The sequence below is a fragment of the Amphiura filiformis genome, unplaced genomic scaffold (assembly GCF_039555335.1).
Source record: "Amphiura filiformis unplaced genomic scaffold, Afil_fr2py scaffold_49, whole genome shotgun sequence".
NCBI classification, from domain to species: domain Eukaryota; kingdom Metazoa; phylum Echinodermata; class Ophiuroidea; order Amphilepidida; family Amphiuridae; genus Amphiura; species Amphiura filiformis.
The window spans coordinates 793618-808051 of NW_027305513.1; positions in this window are offsets into that span (position 1 = coordinate 793618).

Here is a 14434-nt window from a genome sequence, read left to right on the forward strand (position 1 = left end):
ATAGGTCTGAGGTGCTCTCATGTCCCACAAAAATGCTGTCGAAACGCAATAAACGCTCATTCTAGATCCCTTAAGGGGTGATGGATGCCCAGAAATGAGAGGAATCTGCCATGTTTGCTGTGAATTCGTGCCTAGCAATATTGATCACAGGGTCAAAATTTATGGTGCACATCAATGACCAAGTTCTCTAGTTTTATATTTGAGCATGGCCACTTATGTAAGTTCATTGGAAAATATTTAAATAGGCTTGTATATGTGATGTTGCGTTTCAGCTCACGCACTTTTTTTGAGACGCGATTTCATTAAGTTCCCACTGGCCGATTTCCTAATATTTGTACATTTGTGTGTTGAAAACTCTAAAGAAAGAATTATGAATATGATGCTTATTTCCAACTTCTGAGCACAACATATGCCTTAATGAATCGTGTTAATGCAGACAATTCGACATGATTTTACACGCTTGGAAACGTCTATATTCATTTGATATTTTGTCAATCTAATTTCACAAATTATCCCACTTTTTTTTTTAACGCAAATGACTTTTGCGAATATTCAGATAAGCATGTACACTAAATTCACACTAAATGGTGTCCCTTCAACCTGTTGTTGTTCTCATCTCATTAATTTTTGCTTTAAAGAAAGTTGATCCCTTGATAAAGGAAGGTCCTCTCTATTTACTGACCAATCAGGAAAGAGTTTTGTTAATGTTTTCTGGTGGAATCGGAATTTCTTAAAACACCCCGTTTTAGGCCTATAAGTTGGACCACAACAAGTACTGTTGCCATTTATCAGTGCTTGGACTTGGTGCATGGAGATGTGTTTACATAGACAATACATGGGTGAGGGCACCCCCACAGTCAGTAGGAAACCGTTTTAGCAGACAATGTATTGACAAAAGACATCCCTAATATTATGTTACGCTATATTGGGTATCTCTTCTATTGAAATAAGCATTAAACCGTCGTATTAAGACTGGGGTCTGGATCACTTCAGCAATGTGCGGACAAAGCCAAAAATAAAGGTTCTTGGAATTTGCCTAAATCTTGTGATAGGAAAGGTATTTGGGACTAATGATTTTGTAACTTGATAAAAAATTCGAAAATCCCTTGTTGCCATGGTAACGGTTCTTTGAAGATTGCCACAGGGAAAGTACATTTTTCAATTTTACAGTTCGAAAAAGACACATTTTTCTAGCTAGCACTAATGAAATTGCTAGAAGTATGGAACCATTTAAATTGCTGCTGATAAATACCTATGTATTAGACGTTACAATAATAGTATTGCCAGTTTTCTCACCCACCTAGAATATTGTGTAATATGCAATGCAAAATCCCTCTTTTTTGCAATTTTTTTCATTAGTAAAAGTGGTATAACTTTGAAATTCAATAACTCTCAAGTTTGCTGATTAAAGTCAGGGGTTGGATGAGAATGACTATGAATGGGGATGATCAACCAACCAATAAAAAAATTGGGGTCTTTACCCCATAACGAAGTTTTACTTTGAAGAAAGTTCGCTATTTTCGATAAAAATGAGCTAATTACATAGCACTTTCACAGTATAAAAAATCCTTTATTGGCTTGTGATTTGCAAATAACATACCCAGAATAGTTTATTGACCCATCATAACCATTGGTTATCATTTGTTTAAGTAATTTTCACTTAGTAAACTGCCAGTGATCCCTCCCCCAGCCATATGGTTTAATGCACGAAAAATGTGCAAAGTTGGGCGCAAAATGGTTACCATGGGCATTAATTTCTTGGTGGTGGTTATCTGTCTTTTACAATTTCTACTCTTCCTAAACAATGGATAAATCGATTATAACTATTGAAACCAAATAAAACCCATTATATTTCAGTTGGTCACTACTCTGGAGTAGGCTAGAGGTTTTCCATGTATAATAATCATTTCTACTTCTTATTTAGGCCTATATTCACTACTGGACTCATTGATTGACTTTATCTGAAATACCTCACCAATAATCTAAATATGGTTTAAACATAATGAGAATGTGATAATTTCGTGGATTTATAATATTAAAGTCCTTTTTACCAGTTGTTTCTACCTTATCTGGGGCTTATAGCAACAACAGCAACTGACATACCAAGTAACATTTTCCATTGTTTTATACAATGTTATCTATAAATTTAGTTCTAAGACTGCATGATACTGAAAACAAATCTCAAATGTAAGAAAGATCAAACATTGTACAAAACAATAGAAAAATGGTTTTAAAAACATGGGGGACTGGACAATGCACTTGAATTATTGTTTTTAAAATGCAATGTCACAGTTGTTTTTTTTTTTTTTTTTTTTTTTTTTTAAAGTTAAATGTGGACATGGTGAAGCCATTGCCAACCCATCATAAAGTGATGCCCAAGTCTTTACTTTGTGTAGATTGTTAGAATTATAAACGGAGTCGCTCATGTGTGGGATTTTCTAATGAGATAATGAACAGTGCCTGACAGATGTCTGTGAGAGTTTTGATGCTGACACTGCTAAGTTTGTCATCTTGTGCTCTAAATAATCTATTTGTCCCCAAAGTAATAGGAGTAATGGGATGATAAAGTTCTGGTTTCTGCACCGCTTGCTTTAGGCACTCTTGATATACCATTGTATCTGCAGGATCTGCAAGTTCATCATTGATCTCTCGGAAAAAAACTACTTGTGTGTTGTGGGGTCAGATACTCGTCTCAGATGTAGGCCTGCTAAACATGCTAAATGCCCTCTTGTTGCTATTTTACATCCGCCAAAAACACATTTGCTTAGCAACAGCTGAAGGGTCTCTGTATTCCCAGCCCGGATTCCCAGTGACCTCTCCATGCTCATACCCATCAATGATAAATTCTTTCTGCTTCTTGGAAATTGGGTTTGTTTGTTTCTTGCTGACTATAGGTTAAATACCACTAATTATGTATTACACGGGTTTCAATGGCAAAATGGCTAATTTCTCATATTCAGAACTCTCACAGTTAAATGCCACTAATATCATGTGAAACTATATGATTTAGATGCCAAATGATCAAAAACTCAACATAGGGAGACTTTTCTTGTTTTAACGCACTTAACCGTAAACATCTCAAAATGGCATGGCAGTGCGCACTCGAAGCTGAAAGTTACAATATGGTAGGGCGAATATTTACTAAAAACCGTAGCCGTGCGTATGTATTTTGGTACTATTACAACAAAAATGTCATATAATGAGAGAAAATATACCATTTTGAAGCATCAAACCCTAAAAAGTACTTTTTTGGCTATATTACTTGGTCAATTTCAGCGATTTTAAAGCAGTCTTTTCAGATGCCATGCAAACAAATAGTTACTCGTCGTATTTCCATGTATCGCCCAGGCCTATTGTGTGTTGCTTATCTTCGAGTTTCGAGTCTCGAGTCAAATTTTCGTGGTATATAACCTTTAGGGCCAATTCATGACCTAATCATATCTCTGATTCAGAAAGAATGCATTGCTGTCCGTTTGTATTTCCTCTTATCTTGGCTGGTAGGCTTTTTAATTTTGATGTTTGCAATTTTGTCATATTTTCCTGACTGAATGTGAGCTACTAGCGTCAAAGCTTCAATGCTTTATGTATGTACATGTTTCCTTGGGTAACTGATTAGCGTTTGCAATACCTCTTGAATCCACCGTAGCTTCATCTGCTGAAGATAAAGCTTCACATACTTCCTATATTGCTGATTGGTGTTCTCGTAGAATTGGTGAACACTGTTGATTGTACTGGGTTAGTACTAGTAGTTGCCTGATGTTAAAAGCAGCACATAGTTCATGATGTTGATGATTTTCAAATGTTTCTTGGTTAACATTTTCTGATGTTGAATTCCCTGAAGATCCATCTGCTGGATCTGCTGGAAACTGCTTGCCCCTTCCGGCCTGTCAACAAATCTTTGCCCCCCCCCCCCCCGCACATGGCATATGTTTGAGTTCCCAATTTGCAAACCTTATAATAATGGTCTAGATGTACATGTATAATGCCAGCGTAGTGAGCAAATCATTTTGCATATTTGAACATTTCTGCACTGTTTTTCTACGCCCTTATCAGAGCGTGTCTGTAGTATAGTCTGCCCCGTAAATGTGCTCCAATAGAAATATATTCAATAATTATTTCATTACGGTTATTTAAACACAATCCTTTTAAGCGAAATTTGTCTTTTTTGCCATAAATTCCCCTTAAAAAATACACATTTTTTCAAAAACTTGGTACTTTTTCGACGCCCTTATCAGAGCGTGTCTGTAGTATAGTCTGCCCCGTAAATGTGCTCCAATGCCACCACCTAGCTTGCAGTGGCAAACAAAAACCTGGGCAAATCAGATGTGTCGTTTACCGGTATATTGTCAGTACCCTATGAGCTCCTTTGCGACGGCTAGGAACCATGGTATAGGTTCATGTTCTAGACCCTCACCCCTTTGACCTTTTAAAATTGCTCCCTTTGGGGTTGCCAAAAATTCTTGGACCCCCCCCCCCCCATATTTACCCTTCCTACAGGGCTTATCATTATTGCACAGCCCCTGATTGGTGTTCTCGTAAAGTTGGTGAACTCTGTTGTTTGTACCGGGTAGCTAGCTGTCTGATGCTAAAAGCAACCTGTATTCCAAGCGCTGCCCTCTATCTGTATTTGAATAGCGCTGCGATCTGTCTAATCTGCTTAACATGCTTAAAAGGCCTGTATGTATAATATAGCTTGTTTGTACCATTTAAAACTGAGACTCAAATTTAGGAAGTCACTTAATCATTTCATCAATAGAAATATATTCAATAATTATTTCATTACGGTTATTTAAACACAATCCTTTTAAGCGAAATTTGTCTTTTTTGCCATAAATTCCCCTTAAAAAATACACATTTTTTTCAAAAACTTGGTACTTTTAAAAAGCCAGAACTTCTTTAGAAGTTGAGACCCCAATTTTTTGAAACTATATATCTGTCAGCAAGGGTTCACTCTAGCTATGCCACCATACAATTACAAAATATCAACTTCTTCTTTACAGTTACACCCCTTCAATGTTGGGGTAAAATGACATTTACAATTTTTGCCCAAAAATGTGTTTTTTCTACTTAAAATTAAAGGATCTTTTAAAAGAATGACAAGCTCTTTCTTCATTTGCAAGGACTACCAAAGCATGGCCCTATCTGAAGAAAAAAATTAAAAAATTATATCACATGTTATATATTTGTGGCATTCGACCAAACTTTGCCCTTTTTCAAAAATGAAAATTGTAAATTTTGGTCATTTTCGACTAAAATTTGTTTTGTCCGACCATGCCAACAGGCCAAATGCAACTTTTAAATGTCATTTTTAAATGTCCCCCTAAACCCTTTCCATGCTAAAAGAATCAAGGATTTCAATTTTTTGAGTTTGTCCACATATTTAAAATGTTGCTTGACGGTAACAGATCCCTAGTCTTAAGAGCTCGAAGAAGAGGTTAGTTTGATGGTTATCTGGTCCAGTAAGAGCGACGCAGTGAAGCATCTTCTACGCCTCTCAACTATGGTTTGGGTGGAAATGTGCGGCTTGATTCCGAAAAACTACCCGACTTTAAATCAAATTAGGGGATATAGGGTATCAAAATTTTCACAGTTACGCCATTTAGGGAAGCAATAACTCCTATGCGCCCAGGCTAAGGGGCACCTAGGTCTGGATAACCTTCCGACACGATAATACTAGAGAGATTGCGAAATTTACGTGAAATGTGACACGGGAACGCCAACGGCAAGCTACATTAGTCGAAAATCGGTTAGTATGCCCTCTAGAAGGTGAAATCTATTGTGAATTGGTCAATCGTGGAATTACCGTAAGGCGATTACGTTGCGGTTGGTAGCAAAAAATGACGTTCCAAAATGACAAAAAAACGCATTATAAAATGCAGAAAAATGTTATGTTTATCATGTTATGAAGCGAATCAAAGTATCCTAATAGAACAAGTAGAGTCCGACATGTAATATAATCCATGTTGGGGGTTAAAAATTGATCTCGTATAGACAAGAAGAAGTGAACAAATTTCGATTTTTTTCGACGCGAATTCGAACGGGCAGATTGCCTATTCATTTGTGTGTGGAAAATGCCGTCCAAAAATCAGTTTGCGAAGAGGTGTTTTAGGCAAGATCGTGTCGTGTTACGGCATAAATGCGGTATAATTGTCTGTTTGGGACGGGGAACAGAAGTTCGTGCAACGCTATTTTCGCCTTGCTTTTTCGTTGTCCATTAAACAGCTGTCAACGTGTTTTGCTTATGGATACTATTCAGCAAACACCAAAATGTTTTTGAAACATGATAATGCATGTGTTTTTGGTTTTGGTTAAAACATTTTGATAACATATCGATGTATGTTTATATAAAAATCATGAAAACTCGTGTTATACTGAAAAAATAATACAACAACATTTTAAGCCAAAATTCGAAATGCTATAGTAAAATATCATTTGGCAAACATATTTAAGTGTCCATTGTGTTAGAATGTTTATCAGCAAGTTTTGAACAAAAGGTTTTTTGAATGTTATTAAAACTTTTAATGCCCTTGACCCTCACATAACCTTTAACCCGACATTTAACGTTTTCTATAATATATTTGTGTTTGTGGGTAGTAATCGAACTAGGCATTTTAGATTATAGTATCCAATTTCATTTTGCTTTAGAAAGTAAACAGGGTATTATTTATATGATAATGGAGTTTGTTTCTTTTTATTTGAATAATATACACCAAGGCGACTTCCTAGGCATCCAACATCAAACTCTGTTTAGATTAATTAGACAAATAGCATACACGTGTGAACATAGGCCTATACTCATTTTCCAATAGCGTTGTTGCGGCTCCCGTATGCATATGCACCGTAGATTTTGATGAATAGACTTACGGTTAAAAGTCAATCAGCTGTATGATTTGAAGTACTCAATATGCGTGACACACCACGAAGAGCGTGCTGATATCAATCAATAAATCCCACTTGAAATCGAATCCAAAGTATATACACATAACAATGAGAGGGTTTGTGGTTTGTGCATCGATACATATATAATAGTAGGTCTAATATCTCACCCTCTCTCAGGCTCCTCTCAAGAAAGAGGGGGGGGTGGGGGCGGCATGAATTTCTCTTTCGGGGATAGGGGCAAAGTGAATGTCTGTGGTGGGGTAGACAACTTTTGCTCAAAATTGGCGCCACAAGTTTACATTTGCATAATTTTTTGTGTACTATGTCATAAACAATGGAGGGCCAGGATTTTTTTCGGGGGCATAGGGAGGGGGCTAAATCAACTAATTTTCTCCCATGCCCCCCCCCCCCGCGGCGCCGCCTATATGTATTTGTTTAAATTAGGTATTTTTTTAATCTCAATTTCTATTGTACTAAATAAAAACCGAAGGGATGATATAGGGCTGATTATACTGGCCTTTGGAGTGGTCAGGCGCCCTCTCTATCTCTCTCATCATAATGCTCTCTCTCTCCCTTTCTTCTCTCTCTCTCCCCACATATGGCCCCAACCCACCCACCCCGTCTCTCTCACTCCCTCTCACCCCCCACTCACACACCCCCTTCCCTCAGGTGTGTGTGTGTGGGGAGGGCTGATCGCCTTGATTGAAGTTATACCAAGTACAATGCTAGAGTCCCCTTCCCTCCCGTAACATTAACTCTTCCTCCTCTCCCAGTCCATCCGCTTTCCTTATCTGCTCTCTCTCTCCCTTTCTCTCTCTCCCACACGTGGCCCCAACCCACCCACCCCGTCTCTCTCATTCCCTCTCACCTCCACTCTCTCCTCTCCCGGGAGTGAACTTACAAGTAGGCCAACGTCTTGTGTGGACACACTCGCAAGTTACTTTCGAAATTAAACGAACATGTAAACACACCCACTTCTATGGGATTAGGTGAATGACCGCTAAGGTCCACCTTAGTATGCTAATTCTCCTTTGTAAGTTACCGTACGTTTGATTGTTCTGGATAAAGGATATGACCGGAACCATGACTACTTCGTGCCTTCATTGTTATGTATCACGGGTACCATGGCTACTATGTGCCTCCTTTGTTAGTATGCTAATTCTCCTTTGTTAGTTACCGTACGTTTGATTGTTCTGGATAAAGGATATGACCGGAACCATGACTACTCGGTACCTTCATTGTTATGTATCACGGGTACCATGGCTACTAGGTACATCCTTTGTTAATATGCTAATTCTCCTTGTTAGATACCGTACATTTGATTGTTCTGGATAAAGGATAACACCGGAACCATGGCTACTCCGTGCCTTCATTGTTAGTTTCCGTAAAGGATTAGAGAGCGCAAGGCGCTCGTTATGCTTATTCTCTTCATTGTTTGTTACGAAACAGGTTCCTCACCTTAGGTAAAGGTTTAAACTCAGTCGCTACGCTATCGCGACGATTGATTGACTTGTATTGAATAAAATCGCTGTTCCAAAGGCGACTGGGTGTAAACCTTTACCTAAGGTGTCTAACCTGTAGGGTAAAACAATGAAGAGAATTAGCATAACACTGAGCGGGCTTGCGCAGCTGAGCAGTCTATCTAATCTCTTGCGCAAATTAACCATAAGTGGTGGGGTGGGGAGGTGGGGAATGTTGGGGGGGCAGTGGCGGCGACAGGCATTTTCGGGGGTACAAGGGTGGGGAGGGGCAAAGTAAATTTCAGGGGTGGGTAGAATTAACCCATTTTGCGCAAAATTGGAGCAAAAAGTTTTTCTTATCTCACTTTCTGGTTGTTTATTGTACCAAACGAAAACAAACGGGGTTATGTGAGTTGATTTATAATTTGGCTTCTTTAAACAAGATTGATTTGCACATCAATTTATCTTTTTAAATAGAATTCAGCATGCTGCCAAATACTGATATATAGGGCTTATTATACTGTCATTGGAAGTGGTCAGGCGCCCTCTCTTCCTCTCTCCATGCGAGTGTTTGGGGCGGCTTTTGGGGCGCCAGCCCCCCCCCCCCCCGGGGGAAAAGCAGGGGCGGCCAAAAAGAAGGGGCGGCGGAAGAAGGGGCGGCAAAAAGAAGGGCGGCAAAAAGAAGAAGGGGCGGCAAAAAGAAGAAGGGGCGGCAAAAAGAATTAGTAAAGAAAAAAGGGCGAACAAATTTTAAATAGTATAAAAAACTTGGAAAAATGGTACTATACATTTGTTTTAGGGCGCTAAAAGCTAACGCTTTTTCTTTTTTCTTTTTTTTTTTTGCTCTTCACTTTTTCAGACCTCCTTTTCGGGCTGTTTGAGGAAGGGACGCCAAAATTTAATTTTCTTCAGCCCCCGAGGTAGGGGCGGCCACGGTACGCCACTGATCTCTCTCTCTCTCTCTCTCTCTCTCTCTCTCTCTCTCTCTCTCTCTCTCTCTCTCTCTCTCTCTCTCTCTCATGATAATAATAATTATTATTACCGGGGTATCACTATTTGAACCAATTCGATATTATGAGTTCAGTTAACAAAACTTCAAAGGTATTTTAGTGAAAGTGGTGCCGCAATTGGGAACTTAATCCAATTTTCCCTTCCCCTCTTCATCTGTCCCTCATCTCCCGGTCCCTTTCTCACCCCACCCTCCCTTTCTTCTCAGTATCTCCACACACAACTCCATGAAATACACACACACACACACTCTTTCACTCTAGGCGGGGGCGGGGGGGCTGACCGCCTTTGATTGAAGTTACCAACTACAATGGCAGAGTCCGCTTCCCTCCTGTAACATTAATTCTTCCTCCTCTCCCAGTCCATCCCCTTTCCTTATCTGCTCTCTCTCCCTTCTTCTCTCTCCCACATATGGCCCCAATCCACCCACCCCGTCTCTCTCATTCCCTCTCACCTCCACTCGCTCCTCTCCCGGGAGTGAACTTCAGAACTTACAAGTAGGCCTACGTAAACACACCCACTTCTCTGGCATTAGGTGAATGACCGCTAAGGTGCCTCCTTTGTTGGTATGCTAATTCTCCTACCGTACGTTTGATTGTTCTGGATAAAGGATATGACCGGAACCATGACTACTCCGTGCCTTCATTGTTATGTATCACGGGTACCATGGCTACTATGTGCCTCCTTTGTTAGTATGCTAATTCTCCTTTGTTAGTTACCGTACGTTTGGTTGTTCTGGATAAAGGATGTGACCGGAACCATGACTACTCGGTACCTTCATTGTTATGCATCAGGGTACCATGGCTACTAGGTACATCCTTTGTTAATATGCTAATTCTCCTTTGTTAGATACCGTACATTTGATTGTTCTGGATAAAGGATATGACCGGAACCATGACTACTCCGTTCCTTCATTGTTAAGGGATTAGAGAGCGCAAGGTCGCTTGTTATGCTAATTATCTTCATTGTTTGTTACGGAAGAGGTTACTCACCTTAGGTAAAGGTTTAAACTCAGTCGCTACGTTATCGCGACGATTGATTGACTTTTATTGAATAAAACCGCTGTTCCAAAGGCGACTGGGTGTAAACCTTTACCTAAAGTGTCTAACTTGCGGGTAAAACAATGAAGAGAATTATCATAACACTGAGCGGGCTTGCGCAGTTGAGCAGTCTCTCTAATCCCTTACGCAAACTAACCATGGTGTGGTGGGGGAGGTGGTGGATGGGGGGGGGGGGCAGTGGCGGCGGCAGGCATTTTTCGGGGGTACAAGGGTGGGGAGGGGGCGAAGTGAATTTCAGGGTGGTGAATCAACCCATTTTGCGCAAAATTGGAGCAAAAGGTCTTTTTTATCTCAATTTCTGGTTCTTTATTGTGGGTTTATGTGAGTTGATTTATAACTTGGCTTCTTTAAACAAGATTTGTACATCAATTTATCTTTTTAAATACAATTAAGCATGCTGCCAAATACCGATAGATATACTATGTAGGGTTAGTTATCTTTTAAGTGGTCAAACGCTCATCATAATACATGTACTATTATAATCACTATTTTAACTCAATTTCTGTTTGTGTATTGTACCAAACGAAAACCGAAGAGATTATGTGAGTTGATTTATAACTTGGCTTCTTTAACAAAGATTTGCTCATTAATTTATCTTTTTTAAATAAAATTCAGCAGAGGGCTTATTATACTGTCATTGGAAGTGGTCAGGCGCCCCTTTCTCATAATAATAATAATTATTATCACTATTTGAACCAACTCGATATTATTAGTTCAGTTAATAAAACTTCAAGGGTCTTTTGGTGAAAGTGGTGCCGCTATTGGGAACTTGATCCAATTTTTCCTTCCCCTCTTCGCCTGTCCCTCATCTCCCGGTCCCTTTCTCACCCCACCCTCCCTTTCTTCTCTCTCCACACACCACTCCATGAAACACACACATACACCCTCTTTTCCTCTAGGCTGAGGGGGGAGGCTGACCGCCTTTGACTGAAGTTACCAACTACAATGGCAGAGTCCGCAGAGGGGCAAAGTGAATTTCAGGAGGGGGATCAACCCATTTGGCGGGGGGGGGCTGACCAAACCACCGTCAGTCCGAATTTTTATGGTCCGGGTTAGAGTTAGGTTTAGCGTTAGTGTTAGGGTTAGGGTTAGGGTTAGAAACCCTAAAAATTCGGACTGACAGTGGTTTGGACTGACGGTGTGTAGGCCTACCCAAAAACTTAAGCTTTGAGGAACATTTGAGAAAAATGCGGACATCTGTGGAGATGAGAGGAGAGGAGAGGAAAGGCGAAGAAAAGAAATCGAGGACAGGATAGAGCAGGGCGATTATTTTTCGTACATCATAATTAGGCCTATATATTTGTAACGCATGTGGTAAAATCAGTTGATTTTTCAGAGTTTTGCTTTATTCCGTGTTTGATTATCAAAAACGGAAATAATTTTCAAATATGATGTACGAAAAAAATAATCGCGAGCGGGGAGGGAAAGCCCCGCCGGAGATGAGAGAAGGGGAAAAGGGTGGAATTAGATTTAGATGATGTTCCCAATTTCATCACTATCATCAAAAGACCCTATTTTATATTTAAAAAAAAACTTGCCCCGATTCCATCAATAAAATAATTATTATGAGCAATGAGGACGCTTGACCAATTCAAACACCATGAGTGTCTATCAAACCTTGAAACCTGACAGATATAGTGGACAGCACCCACCCAGCTCTATAATAGAGGCCTTGCATGTGATGTATCATCCCGTAAATATGGCGGACTACTCAAATGCATTCAACAAAAGCATGATTGCAATCTACCGTGACAGTTCACTCACACACATAACCCTGCACTACCATGACTACGATCAAATAGGTTGATGACAACATTTGATTGAATGGACTGCACTCCGCCATAACTACGGTGAAGGACACCGGCTCAAATCCTTTGTTTGGAGCCAATCGATAATTTCATGCAGGGCCTCTATTGATGTATGAGGCACAACTTTCAGGGTCACATTTATAAAGACTTAACGGTGGGATTTATTGATTGATATCAGCCTGTATTCGTGGTGCGTCACGCACGTGAATCTACTTCAAATTTTACAGCTGATTGACTTTTAACCGTAAGTCTAATAGCGTTGTTGCGGCTCCCGTATGCATACGCACCGTAGATCTTGATGAATAGACTTACGGTTAAAAGTCAATCAGCTGTATAATTTGAAGTACTCAACATGCGTGACACACCACGAGGAGCGTGCTGATATCAATCAATAAATCCGACATGAAATCGAATCCAAAGTATAATAGTTAATACACATAGGCCCTAACAATGAGAGGGTTTGTGCATCGATGCATATATAATAGTAGTCCTCTTCAATGAGGGCGGTGGTTTTCGATTCACAAGCCAGATGATGGTGGATGCGATATCGCGATTTTTGACGTCGCCATTGGATTAACACATAATCATGAAATCTTCACAAACAATTCTAAATTTGTTATGTGGTGTCAAAGCAAAATTATCTTACTCTAAAACCGTTGGGGTTCTGCAAAGTACCCCACTGCAAGTATGTTAATTGTCCATTTATAATCGCTAACCGTGTATTGTGAATGGGGCTGTCAGCCCTGTATCTTCGCCAGCCTCGTACGTCCGTGTTGCGTGTCCTATGCCGCCTGTCACAAGCTTCATGGTCATCGCGGAGCAGAAGAAGCGCTGAAAGATTTTGAATATAGGGAAGGGGGGGGGGGGAATTGTTTTGAGTCTGCTCCGAGACGCGATATGCTGAAGGGGTGGGTGCGGGAGGGCGGGTTTTGAAATACATACATGTTAACCTTAAATCAATTGCATTATGAATTATACCCTAAAATTAGGAATTTGACCTTAAAATACAATACAATAAAATAAAATAATGAATACCTCCAAATTATGAATTTTACTTTCAAATTGTGAATTTGATCTTAAAATTATGAACTTTACCCTTAAATTATGAATTATTGGGAGGTGCCTAGGGTACTTGGCCCCACCAAAATTATTGCCCCCCCCACAGCCCTCGGCGATTCATGGGCCACTGCGGAGTTGATTCGATTATATCAGTAGGTTCTTGTCCTGGCCTTGGAAAGCAAAATAAATTCTATACCTCTCTCCTCAAATATTTCGGGCAAAGTGAATTTCTGGCGCAACAAGTTTACATTTGCATATTTTTTTGTGTACTGCCACCACCTTGTTTGTCATAAAATGTGTATTCTTGTTTCATGTCATAAACAATGGCGGGCCAGGATTTTTTTCGGGGGCATGAGAGGGGGCTAAATCAACCAATATTATCCCATGCCCCCCCCCGCGGCGCCGCCTGTATGTGTTTGTTTAAACTGAGACTATTATACCAAGTCTCAGGTTTAAATGAGGTATTTTTTTATCTCAATTAATATTGTACATGTACTAAATAAAAACCGAAGGGGTGATATAGGGCTGATTATACTGGCCTTTGAAGTGGTCAGGCGCCCTCTCTATCTCTCTCATCATAATGCTCTCTCTCACTTTCTTCTCTCTCCCCCATATGGCCCCAACCCACCCACCCCGTCTCTCTCATTCCCTCTCACCTCCACTCTCACCTCCACTCTCTCCTCTCCCGGGGGTGAACTTACAAGTAGGCCTACGTCTCGTGTGGACACACTCACAATGTTATAAATATTGATAATAATAATAACTTATATAATTGACCATTTATAATTATAAAGCTACCAAGTAATCTACATTTTAACGTGAAGGTCTGAAAGGCAATCCCGACAAACACAAGACGTTTTAAACCATTTTAAACAGGTTAGGCCTATATTTTTGGGTTTTGGTTTTGGTAAAAATGTTTTAAAACATGAAATGTCGGGTTAGATAAAGGCCATGAAAACATTTTAAACCGTTTTTTTATGGAAACACACTACAAAAATATTTTTTAAATGTTTTCAAAATGTTATTGAAAAATATTTTCTGCAAAAATGTTTTGCTAAATATTTTGTCACCACTTAAATAATGATATCTTTGAGAATATTTTGAGAATTTTGCAGTAAGTTATCAAAAATGTTCTTGAATGTTATGAAAAAGTTTAATT